Consider the following 13,358-nt stretch of genomic DNA (forward strand, 5'->3'; position numbering starts at 1 on the left):
TAGCCTGGAACTCGGGGAAAAAGGGCACGGACAGGGTCTAGCACCTAGAAACACCCCCTTTTTATATTTATAGGACGGACTGAATGGACAAATGCAACGTAAGCTACCAAGCGAAAAACTGGAAGGGTTACCTAAGGCTGAGCAATTTCCAAAAACACTTCAGGCAATTAGCATCTCACCGTGAGGGGCTTCCTAGCACAGAAGAAAGGGATCCAAGTATCTCAGTTCAAACCCCAGCTCAGCTAAGCTAGCTGTGTGACCTTGGGCCAGCCACTTAGCCTCTCCGAGCCTCTGTCGGCACTGTGCTTCCCCATCTGAGAACATCACATCCCGCTTTGTTGTTATTCTGCCAGCATCTGTCTTCATCACCCTGCAAAGCCAATGGCTGTGTCTGCCTGTCCACGGTCGTGTCACCTGTGCACAGCAGGGGTACGATCCCTTCGAACTCTCCAAATCCAGCTCTACCTTCCCACTCCTCTGCTGCTGGCCCGGACGTTGCCTCTTTGGGTTTGGCAAAGATTTCTTTCAGCCCCAAGAACTTAAGTGAGGACTTTTTCTTCTGCAGGCCACTGGTCAAAGGCCAATGTCATTGTCTGACCCAGTAATGAACTGCAAGGCTGTTCTTGTTTCTGGCTTGATTTAAGAACTCCATAAAGGACGCAGAGTCAGGTGAATGGTTTAAGTGGAGAAGCTATACATCATGTACTCCCAGAAGAACTGGAGTGACTTCTACTAGGATCCCGATATCCGAACACACAACACAATCTATGTCTGTACCCCGACGTGGCAGAGAAAAAGCAGGGGTGGATGAGGAAACAGCTTATCTTTATGGGCAAGAAGAGTTTTAGAGAAAAGAGGGGAAAAACAACATACATTTCCATCTCTCGAGGAGTTTACAATCTGCTGATGGAAAGAGACAGGTAAAGCAGGTATTTATTTTACATTATGATGAGTGCATGGTGTCACAGAAGCCCCTGGCCAGTCTGGGGGAGCAGGCAGAAATGAGAGAAGGGGAGGGCGGCCCTACAGATCCCTTCCTTGCCCATGCCCACCCCTATTACATCTGCTTCCCCTACACAGAACATCTCTCATGCCCCCTGCCCACCTTGCCCACCTTAATTGCTTCCTGTTACCCTCCCTAATCACACGCTATGATGTGGCCTGACCAGGTCACCTGCTGGATGACCACATGCCGTCCCACCTCTGCCCGGAATATCCTTCGGTCATATCTCTACCCCCTCGAAACCTTATGTTTCAAAGCCCTGCTCACGCTCATTCATCCTTTCATTCAAGAAGTATTTCTGGGGGCTTACTATGTCCCTGGCACTGTGATGGGCACTAGGGATATAATGGGGAAGCTGCAGCCCACGTCCCCAAGCTACTTAAAGCCGTGGGGAGACAGACAGTCACAATAACGAGTAATACGTGTGTGGTAGATGTGAGTCCAGAGAAGGGTCCTGGCCCAGCCTTGGTGGGGTGTGTTCAGGGAAGGCTTCCTGGAAGAGACTTCTGAGCCCTGACAAATGAGGTTAAAATGGAGAGAGGTGCCTATTAATGTACGTGAACCTATATAGTTATAATAATAGCTGACATTTATGGATGCTACTAGGAGCCAAGCACTGGGCTAAGCACTGCACACATATTAGCTCCTTTTTGGTCCTTACAACCCTATGGGAGCGAGTACTGTTATCATTCCCATTGCCACATGAGGAATCTGAGGCACAGAGGAGTTAAGAACTTGCTCCTGGTCACACAGTTACTAAGTGGCAGAGCCGGGGTTCAAACTCAGTGCAGCCCAGGGCCCAGGCTTCTGACCACTGCATTCTGTTGTCTCAGGCTGTCAGTGTTATTCTGACATTTCCTCTTTTCATTTAACCATGAACTTATCACAGACATCCTTCTAAATGGTGCAACTCAGGCCCCATTCTACTTAATGGCTGCAGAGGAAGGATGTCACTGGAATTTGAGCAGGGAAGTGATTTGATCAGATTCTTCCCTGGAATACAGGCAGGGGGCCACCTAGGGGCAGGGGAGCTCTCTTGGGGTTCTGGGGAGGGAGGACCAGGCCTAAGCTCAAGCTGGGATAGGGAGGATGCTGAGGGAGGCTGAGCTCCGGGAACATGACCGGGCAGCAGGGGGCAGCACTACACCTCTCAGGGGATTCTGGAGTGGAAGAAGGGGTCCTGAGACCCCCCACACACACCTTCTGCTTACAAGCCTCTTACAGACCCAGCATCTTTCCCTCTCGCCCCACCCTAGCCCGGCATGTCTGACTCTCCCTGAGCACACCCCAGCTGGCACTTCCAATTAAGAGTTATCGACCATCGGGGCTTCCCTGGTGGTGCAGTGGTTGAGAATCCACCTGCCAATGCAGGGGACACAGGTTCGAGCCCTGGTCCGGGAAGATCCCACATACCGCAGAGCAACTAAGCCCATGCACCACAACTACTAAGCCTGCGCTCTAGAGCCCGAGAGCCACAACTACTGAGTCCACGTGCCACAACTACTGAAGCCCACGCACCTAGAGCCCGTGCTCCACAACAAGAGAAGCCACCGCAAGGAGAAGCCCACGCACCACAATGAAGAGTAGCCCCCACTTGCCGCAACTAGAGAAAGCCCACGCACGGCAGCAGAGACTCAAAGCAGCCAAAATAAATAAATAAAATAAATAATTTTTTTTTAAAAAGAGTGATTGACCATCAGTTTCAGTTCAGCTGACATGTGCAGATGTGGTGTCTATGGAATTCTTAATTCACTGAATATTCTTTGCCCAGGAGGGTCACATCTATTCTATCCAAAGTGCAAAAAACAAAACAAAAACTCCACAAGTTACCCAGAAGCACTGCTTTAACACCGTCCTCTAGTACCACGCCATCCAGCCCCACCACATTCGGCCACCTGTCAGTCCTACTGCACCTGCTCCAACAGTCTTAGTCTGTCCACTTCTCTCCAGGGCCACCACCACTGGTCTGAGTGACCTTCCTCTCTCACCTGGACGACTGCAATAGCCTCATTCCTGGTCTCCCAGCTCCACCCTAGCATAAGTTAGTCCACATCTCTAGCCTCAGTTTTCTTATCTCTAAAATGGGCACACTGATACTTCTCTCACAGGGCTGTGGAGAGGACGGGGTGACATAATGAACCAAAAGCCCTGGCTGGGAGTGCCTTCTCAATAGATGACAGTTCCTTTCCTCCATCAGCTGGCTGGGAGGGATGAGAAAGGTGAGGGACTCTTCTGCTTTCATACTCTGCTGGTGCACATACGAAGCAGGCACCAGCGGCCTCTGCACCCCCCTGCCTCTCTTGACCTCACTCCCCCAGCTACAGGGCTTCTTGCCTGCTTCCTGCCTCTTGTTTCCTTCCATATAGTGGGAGCTCCTCTAGCTTCAGACCCTGGCCTCTCTCCCACTCCTCATTCACTCTCCAGGGCCCGTGCACGGTGACACGTATTTATAAGAGAGTTTGAGAGATGAAATAGCCAAGTCATACAGGCTCTTCTGGGCTGCTCTTAGGAGCCAACCTGCCTGCTGGGAGCCTGCATCCAACTGGGCTCTCAGTCAGCCGACCGAGCCTAGGAGAAAGACCTAGGCTCTGCAGGAACCCAGCCCTGCCCACCCCTGGGGCAGGTGGGAAACCCATCCGATTCTAGCCTTCAGCATTAGCAGCCCACATGCTTCAATGTCACTCGGATCAGTAATAACGGTGACATTCTGTTCTCCGGCTACCTTGCTTTTTGTCTTAATACTCAGTTGGTCCAGAACTCAGGCCGGGCAGAGGAGTGCTATTTACTGGCCCCTCCCGCCCCCCAACAGGACTGAGCAGCAGGAGAAGACCCTGTCCGCTGTTCCTACCTTGTTAATGGAGATTCTCAGGGCCTCCCTCATCAAGCCTAGTGCTCGGTGCTGTGAGAACCAATCAATAAATGACTGACAAATACTTACTAAGCTCCCGATACAACCGTGAAAATAACTCATCTTTGCTCAGTGTTACTTACTACTTTTGAGATGCCTAAAAAGCATTTTCAGGTACTCGAATGCTATGAAGTGCTGGTATCTTCACCAACTTGGTGGTCTTTACTGCCATTTGCATGATCAGGGTGTGTGTCTTTCAGGATCTAGCTGTGAACTCACTTCCTTCATCAAATAAGTTTTCATTACACACCTACTAGGTGCCAGGTACTATTAACAAAGGCACTGCAGGTATAGCTTTCAACCAGGCAGATGACACCCCTACACTCCTGTACTGCAATCTGGTAGCAGTGATGAAGAAAATCAACAGACAGGGACTGGATTGGGCAGGGATCAAAACGGGGTAGTCGGGGAAGGGCTCTCCAAGGAGGGAACATCTGAGTCCTCAGTGACGGGAAGGTGCCAGCCATTGCAAGACCTGGGGGAAGAGGCTCTCAATAACGCTGTGAGTGGTGGTACTATTATTAATATTAGGATTCCCCTTTTACAGATGTGGAAACTGAGGCCAGGGAGGTTAAAATGCTTCCTCCAAGGCCAAAAAGGTAACTATTTATGGCACCAGGTCAAAACTCTGAAACCCCAACTATTGCCACCAAACCCACTTGCCTGTAGGTTCTAGAACTTTTAAAAAGAATCTTAACCTCAGAGATCTTCAACAAAGTAGCATGCAGCACACCCTCAGGAGCCTCCAGTTTAATCTGAGAAAACATCTTTACACAAAAACACTCATCACACAAGGTGGGTCACAAATTAATGTATAGGATTAATACAGTTTCAAAAATTTTAAATCCAGTGGGATTTATTTTGAAACCTGACAAAATGACCCCCAATTTCTTGGGGAAAAAGAAATCCATGTAAGATAGTTACTTATTCATCGGTTTGTTTAATAAACACTTACGAGTTGCCAGGTTCTGCTGTCAATGCTTTTCAAATATTAATTCTTTCAAACCTCATGACTCATTTAATACTCATAACAACCCTGTAAGTTAATACAGTCACTAACCCCACTTTCTAATCAAGGGAATCAAGGCAAAGATAGGGTGGATGGCCTGCCTGAGACACACTGCAAAGTGGTGGAGCCAAGATCCAAACCTACGTCGTCTGGCCCTGGAACCTTTGCTCTTTGCCATAAACTGAATTTACAAGTATCATTTACACAATTGAATTTATATGTACAATTACATTTTGTCTCTTTGTCTCTTTCTACCTGACATGAACTTGTTTTCAGAAGGTCCGATTTAAATGCAGAATTCATGGTTTCCCCCAAATTTGCTGTGGGGAGCCCTCGAGAGGCTCTTGGAAAAGTTAGACCATCATCCTCCAGGGAGGCGGAAACTAGCTCTATCAGGGGCCCCTCAGGGTGGACGTGCCATACGAACAGTTAGATGCTTTGGACAAAGGAAAGAAAACAGGCTTCCACTGGGGGCCAGCATCAACAGTCACACTGGCAGACACTCGGGATCACGTGTGTGCGATGGAGATGGAACTGGGCTTCACTTGCACTGGGGGAGAGGGCCAGTGGGATGGATTTAGTTAGTGATGATTCTCTCCAGGAACAGAGAAAAGCCATCTAGTAGATAAATGAAGTTCTCCTAAAAGAATAAACCGAATGAGAACTGCCTAGAAAGTTTGAAAGAAAGAAAAAAAAGAGAGAAAAAGAAGGGGAAAGCAGATGCCTTTGGGAGCTGTTAACATTTATGCTCCGCAGAGAATCCTCCGAGCAGCACGGCACAGACCTGCACTGCTCTCCTCCACCTGCGTGGCGCCCAGCCAGCGTCTGCCCTGGTCCTGCCATGACCCTGTCTGATGCTTGGCCGCCCGAATCAGCAGCAAGTTCAACACGTGAACAGCTGGGAAGGAGACCCATTGCTGAGGAGTGGGTGTCCAGGTTGCAAACCCTGAAATAGAAAACCATGTGAATGGTGCTCCCTGGAGTTGTACGGCGCTGCAGCCCTGCCTCTAAAGATGCAGAGCAATTGAGGATCTGACGCAGTGGCGGAGGCAAGGAAAGGAAGAGCGAGCCAGCAGGTGGGATGGGGACAGCTAGAGAAATATGTGAAAAGAGAACTGAGTGAGACCTTCATCTTACACCCAAACCCAGACAGGTTAGACAGAGATAATTTACTGTGAAAGATGAAACTATTAAAACAATTCACAGCTAGAAACCTTGTCTTCCTAGTCTGAATAATGGGGGTAAGAGTAGCTACCTCATGGCCTTGTTATGGGGATTAAGAGAGATGATCCAAATTAGCACAGGGCCTCCTGTTTTAGTAAAAGAGGATTGAGGGATGATTCAGCTGACAAACTTGCCCAAATCCAGCCACCCGGGGGGTCAGAGGGAAATGGCTGGAGGGGTGTGGCCCCAGGTCATAATCTGGGGATTTCAGGCAAACTGATATCAAAGAGGGGGAAAGAGGACGTGTGCATGGATGGAGTCAAGTCCCTTCATCGCGGGCACTGGAGAGTAGTAATTCACAGCGTACACTGTCTGCAGACGCAGCAATTTTAGAAGCAGGAGGAGACGGGTACCAGACTCTCACCCTGGGCTGAACTTCCTTCAGCTGGGATCCTTGGCTGGAAAAACCCTACCCAGAGCGCAAGGCCGGCTCTCCCCACAGCACTCAGGACAGCTGGGTTCACAGACTCTGCTCACTTCCTCCTGAGGCAACCCGAGCCTCTCCCTGTTGGAAAGTTCTGCCTTGGACTGAGCTGAAACCAGCTGTCCTCCCCACCCTGCACTTAGCTTCCACCCGGTGGGGGTCCTACTGGTCCATTCTACCAAACTCTCAACAAGAACAACACCCAGGTTACATAATCTCTTCTAGAGAACCAAGGAAATGGGAACACAGCCCACCTTGTTTTATGAGGCCAGCATAACAGTGATACCAAAGTCTGACAAGTAAACACCAAAAAGGAAAACTGCCAGTGAATCTCACTCATGAACTCATGATGTTAAAGTCCTCGGCAAAAAGGTGATGAGAAATAGCCAGCAAAAAAGATGCAACAGGACAACTCAAGTTGGGTTTACTCCAGAAATGCAAAAATCAAGGTAGTTCACCATGTTAACAGATTGAAAAAGAAAAATCACGACCATCTGAGCAGAAGCAGGAAAAACATCTACTTCCGTTTATGACTAAAAAGAAAAGAAACACTTGGCAACCTAGGAATAGAAAGGAGCTTCTTTAATCTAGTAAGATTATCTGCCAAGGAAATTCCCTGGCCGTCCAGTGGCTAGGGCTCGGCGCTTTCACTGCCGGGACCTGGATTCAATCCCTGGTCAGGGAACTAAGATCTCACAAGATTATCTGCCAAAACCCTAGATAAACATTATACCTAACTGTCAAATGTAGACAGCTCTTCCATAAGAGAGAGGGAGAGAAAAAAAAAAAAAAACCCAAAGGGAAGAAAGGATTGGAAAGGAAGAAACAAAACTTATTTGCACCTCCTGTAACTGTATACACAGTATCTCCAAAATAATCTACAAATACATTTTTTTTTGAATTAGAAAGTTTAGCAAGATTTCCGGATACAGAATCAATGTGCAAAATGCAAAAATATTTCTTCAAAAAAGCAACCAACATAGCATAATTTTTAAAAAATATATGTGTAGATAGATTTAGATATACCATTTACAATAGCATACAAAATATCAAATAACTAGGAATATATCTAACAAAAGATGTGCAAGACCACCAAGGGACATTAGGAAACTGGACCTAAACTGTATCCTAAATAATGAAGAGAGATACCATGTTCATGGAAGTCTAAATACTGCACCCTCCACCCCCAAGGGGCAATAGAGAGCTCAGCAGGAACACCTGGCAGATCAGAGTAACCTGGGCTTATATTCTACCTCCTGTTGCTTCTAAAATGTGTGACTCTGGTGTGTTTGACCAAGCCCTCTGAACCCCTGTTTCCTCACCTGTAAAACATGGATAGCCATTCCTGCCTAGTTGTGAGGAGTCAATAGATAATAAAGCACTTTGTGGGGGGAGGGGAGGGATAAATTTGGAATTTGGGATTAACAGAAACACACTATTATATATAAAATAAATAAAGAACAAGGACCTAATAGGAAACTATATTCAATACCTGTTTTATTTATATATATATATATATATATATGTATGACTGAATTACTATGCTGTACACCTGAAACATTGTAAATCAACTATACTTAAAAAAAAAAAAGAAAGAAAGCACTTTGCAGAGTGTTGTATAAAAACAGGGATTCTTATGACTAGCATTTTTGCCCCTTGTTGGTCTAAGGGTAGGGAAAAAGCTCTCTCTCCCAGATTAGGCCAGCTGTGTCTTTGCTTTTGCTCATCAACTTGTCATCAAGGGCACTGTTGCGTGCTTATTCTGTATACAACATTTTTTCATTCAGTGCTCACAGCAACCTATAAGGTGGGTGCTATGTTAGCCCCATTTTACAGATGAGAAAGCTGAGGCTCAAACAAGCAACTTGTCATTCATATATTCATTCATTCATTAGACATTCATGAGCCCCTTCTATGTACCAAGAGTTGTGAATACCCTGGTGAGTAAGATGGACATGGTCCCTGCTCTTTTAGAACTGACAGTCGAGGTGGGAAGACAGACAAAAATCATACCACAACTAACAAGCTGGCAGAACCGAGATTCAAACTCAGGTCTGCTGGACATGAGAATCCATGCTTTTAACCACTCCCCGAGGTGCCTTCCTCAACTTCCTCTGCTCCATCCTCTCTGTTGTGATGTAATGGTTTCTAACATCCACTCTGCTGGCAGCAACAAGTTTCAATGGGTCTTGCCATCCAAGCTGCTGCACAAATTGAGAGCTGTCAGCTTCGATCCTGGCCCATGTGATTCTCATGCATTATCACTGGAGAATTACAGCAGGGAAGATGAACGCATAAAGAGGAGAGGTATCCTGTACCCCCCACCCCCCAGCATCAGCAGCACTGTTCCCAATGAGGGTGCGCCGGAGTCCTCTGCCACCATTAACGACAGAAGGGAGTCACTTATAAGTAAGATACGGGAGCTTTATTATAATTACATCCCGAGATTCAGAAATGCTCAGCGTCACTGTGAAAGGGAGAGCAGCAGGTGACTGGGCTTGAATGATCCTCTGCCAGGTATGTCTTTCAGATAAAACGTCTTGGATCAGGAGCAATTACAGCTAATGCCCAGCCTGAATGCTAATGAGAATTACTTACAATTGCTTGTAATTCTTTGCCATTTACACTATCTTTTTTTTTTCTTTTCTTTTCCACCCTGGCATTAACCCTGAGAAACAGACACTAGAAGATATGATTAATGGCCATTTTGCAGATGAGGAAATTGATGCTCAAGGTCACTCAGCTCAAAGGGCCAGGGCTGGAGCTCTAATCCTGAACTTTTTTTACTGCACCATTCTGTCTTTAAGGGGGAAAAAACCCCAGAACCCTGGGTATGTCTTCTCCACCTGGAAGGTGCACAGAATATCAATCTGAAAGGCAGCTGGGGTGGCGTGTTCTGCTTACGTCTTTGCATTGGTGAGGACAGGGCAGACCTTATGAAATGAACTTCACACCTACCTTCTGCCTTCCCACAACCATCAAGAGGCCCACACTTGTCCCTGAGAAATGACCATGAAGAGAGAACCTGGGCAGAAAGATAAGAAGAATCCTTCTCGTGCCCCACAAGCCAGAAAATTGTCCCAAATCCATGCCCCTCAGAAACATGCCAGAGCATCAAGTTCAAGCTGCAGTGTGAAGGAGTGAGGTTTGCTGTTAACAGTGGTAATCATGGTAATGCCCAGTATTTGCTGAGTACCTCGTAGAGCACCGGAAGTTTTAAATAAATTTGCACTGGGACTTGAGGTTTTAGGCTATTTAAAGCTTGAGCCTACACTAAGACTTCTTACATTACATCTAACACTAGACTACTCGCACTTTATAGACGAAAAAGCAAGCGTCTTAAGGAGGTCAGGCAGGCAGCTCGCAGGTGGCAGAGCCAGGTTACCAAGCTGGGTCTGTTTGACCTTAACGGTAACAACAGGGACAACTAACATTTAAATAGCACTTTTATGTACTGCCTCATAAACGTGTATTGTATCTACGTGCTTTATGCGCATGAACACAATCAGTGCTCTCACCAACCCAGTGAGGAATGTGCTAGGAATACTCCCATCCTAAAAATGGAACAGAGAGGTGTAGCAACTTGCTCAAGGCCACAGAGCCCATAAGTGACAGCTCTGGGATCTGAGCCAGCTCCAGAATCCACACTTTTGATCTCTTTGCCATGCCTCCTCTTTGTTATATAGAAAGGCCACACCATTTCCACCGGGCACTCCTGGATTGTAAAAAGGGAAGTGCAAACAGGAACATGGAATTCTGAGAGAGTCCGAGGAAAGGAAGATCAGATACAAGTTCTTCCTACCTCGGCCAGTCAGCCAAGGGGGGAGCACTCCCAGCCCAGCACTGTCCAAACTCCTCTGGGCTGCAGGGGCTTGCAGGCAGCTCCTGCCTCCACCCAGCTCTGAAATCATGTCCAGGCAGTGCTGAGCCATCTCCACCCTCTATCCTGGAGGGATTCTCTCTCACACATGAAAATGGTATCAGGCTTCCCTACAGACTTTCCCTCCATCAGGGGAAATACCTCTTGAGACGGCAGGGTAGCCTCAGGCAGCCTCGGGCTTCTGTGTGAGGGTCCAACCAGCCCTGGGTCAGATTAGGGACCTTACGTGGGGCTGTCAGGGATTCCTGTGAGTGATAACCACTCAGCAGCAGGCCTCCTACACGACACCTATCACAGAGAAAGGAGAGCAGTGCAGGGGCATCGGGGACCCTGTTGCCTGGCATCTCTCTATTTTCACCTTTGCTGCTGCCAGTCACAAGCAGAAGGGACCGAAGGTCCCATCTACAGCCTGAGTGTCACTGACAATCTGGAAGGAGTCAAGGAAAACCTGTGTTCAAATCCCAACTCTTCCACGGACCACGTGGGCAACCCCAGGCAAGTTACTTAACCTCTCTGAGCCTCAAAAGACCATCTGTTCAATGAGCCTAGTAATAATAGTGCCCACTCTGCAAGGCTGCTGTGAAAACTAAGTGGGATGATGCATAATGATACTCTGACGGGTCCATTCTCTCTCTCTCTCCCAGTCTCTGTTTGTTCCTGCCTGACTCCAAGATTAAAGCTAAGACTGGGGCATTCAAGACCTCCCTATCAGATCCCAGCTCTGCTCTCCTTCATGCTCTGGAGACACACTCCATCTGTGCTCCAGTCACAGGGACCTAGTCCCCATCATGGAATGAGTGCCCCAAGTACCTTCCGGCCGAGGGCCTGGTTCATAGTACTTAGCCTCAGCACCATTCCTTCATCATCGGGCTCCAGGCCTGAGGTGGGAGCCCCCTGCCGGAGGACAGCAACCCTGCCTGGAGCGTCTCTGCATTACCAGCTCCCAGGCGGAGCGGACACCTCAGAGAGATTAAGGGATTGGGGTGGGGTCTCTTTGGGGGGCGGGGGGGAGGGGAGAATCACCCAGAGAAGGAAAGAAGTTTCCGTGAAGAACTGCTGCGTTCCAGCTCCTGACTTCCTTGGCTCCTTCCAGAAAAATCGAGACTAGCTTCTGGAATTTGGCTCCTTTCACCTGAAAGGGCAGCCCCAACGGGTTTCTGCCGCCAGAATCCACTCCCTGACAGTAAGGGCCACGCATCTTTCCACAGGATCCTCCGCGAGGCACAATGAGGCGGTGGCGGTCCGCCCCGGGTTTGCAGCCGTGCTGTAGGAGAGCATGGGCAGCGGTCTCCACACTTTCCACACCAGACCCCTGGTGACGCGGAACCTGGGGCTTGCCCGCATGTGATTAAGTGGTGTGGGTCAGGCTGACTCGGGTTCAAAATCCTGGCTCTCTCCTTGACTCGGTGGTGCTCCTGGTCACAACTTTCCCTCTCTGAGACTCTTTCCTTCTCTGTAAAATGGGTATAATAATGCCGGTTCATCAAGTTAAAGGGAGAACCGAAAGAGATCACGGATACCCAGTGCCTGGCGCATTCAATGCACTCAAGAGATGGGCTCGGACTGTGGGGAACATAAAACTCAGAGCCTAGGGCAGCTCTGAGAAAAATGGAGACTCGCCCTCCCCTGTCGGAGCCGGAGGCAGACGCCTGGGGCGCGCACGCTGGCGAACCCAGGCAAAGCCACAGGTGTGTGCAGGTCGGGCGGGGGCCAGAGCTGGGTATCAGACAGGGTGCCGCGGAGCCAGCCGCGCTCCGGGAACCTACCCGCGCCGCCCACAGTCGCCAGGGCCCCGGAGCGCGCCCACCCCACGCCGCCGGCTCCGGGAGCTCTGCGACTCCGTGGGGATGCCCAGACCCAAGCCCGGCCACACACAGCCTCGCCCCGCAGCCGTGGCCGCACTCCAGCCCCTGCCCGCGCCCTGCCCGCGCTCCGCTCCGACTCACCGGCGCCGGCTCCCGGGAAAGTTTGGTGGCGAGGCGGCCGCGGCAGCCAGGCTGCTCGGTGCTCGGCGCCCGCGGCGGCGGCGGCGGCGGCGGCGACGGCGGGGGCGCCGAGGGAGCGGACCCGGAGGCGGGGCGCGGTAGGAGGAGCTGCGCCGAGGGGCGCCAGCCCAGAAGGCGGGAGGGAGGCGGAGACCTGGGCCCCCGGGCCTGCAGTGCCCCCGCCTCCCGCTCTGTGCTCCTAGGCCGCCCCCCTCTCCGCGCACGCTGGAAGGGGAGCGAGGGGGCGCCACGGGCTCAGACCCCTTCTCCCACACCTGCCCCAGGGTCAAAGCTGCTCTCCGCAGAGCGCGCCTCCGGCCTCCGCTCTGCACGGTGCGGAGGTTCCTGGGGTCTGGAGGGAGAGGTTGAAAGCAGGATCAGAACCCTGGTGAGAACATCCTCCCCGCCACACACACACACACCCAAGGGCAGACAGAAATAGATGAGTCAAAATAAAGCGGAGAGAGAGTCAGCGATGCGATGATGTTTGGCAAAGTGAACCACAGCCCGACTGACAAAGACATCTAGTGACACCCCACTTCTCCGTGTCCCTGCCAGAGAGGCCAAACTAGAAAAAGACAGCAAAGCCAGGCAAAGACTGGGATTGACAGATGGAGACCCTCCCCCTAGAGCTTCCACGGGGAACTAGAGAGACCCCCAAGGTCTAGAACCCTACACCCCTCAGCTGTTTCTCCCCAGCCGCTCAAATGAGCTCGTTTCAAAATTCAATGTGTTCCAATTAGCATCCTGAAGCGTAAGGATGGGGGTGTGGTTCTTCTGCAGGTCTCCTCTGCCCCTGACTCTAGGAGTCTGAGAATTCTTACTGGCTGCCTTCATTTCCAGAGCTGGGGAAGAGAAGCAGTTTTTTCCCCTCTCTCCTCAGTGCCAGGAAAACTCCACTGGAACCGCTCAACTGTTATCTTAA

General features: G+C 49.9%; 1 protein-coding gene across 1 annotated transcript in view; it reads right to left on the reverse strand.

Moving 5' to 3' along the window:
* Nucleotides 1-12,427, reverse strand: part of HRH1 (histamine receptor H1) — an 81,761-nt gene extending 69,334 nt beyond the window's left edge. The window contains exon 1 of the mRNA XM_081247225.1: nt 12,395-12,427. The gene's annotated coding sequence lies outside the window, so the exon portion shown is untranslated. The remainder of the gene's footprint in view (nt 1-12,394) is intronic.
* Between the last annotated feature and the right edge of the window lie 931 nt (nt 12,428-13,358).

This window comes from Mesoplodon bidens (genome assembly GCF_964165515.1).
Source record: "Mesoplodon bidens genome assembly, chromosome: 10".
Taxonomy (NCBI): domain Eukaryota; kingdom Metazoa; phylum Chordata; class Mammalia; order Artiodactyla; family Ziphiidae; genus Mesoplodon; species Mesoplodon bidens.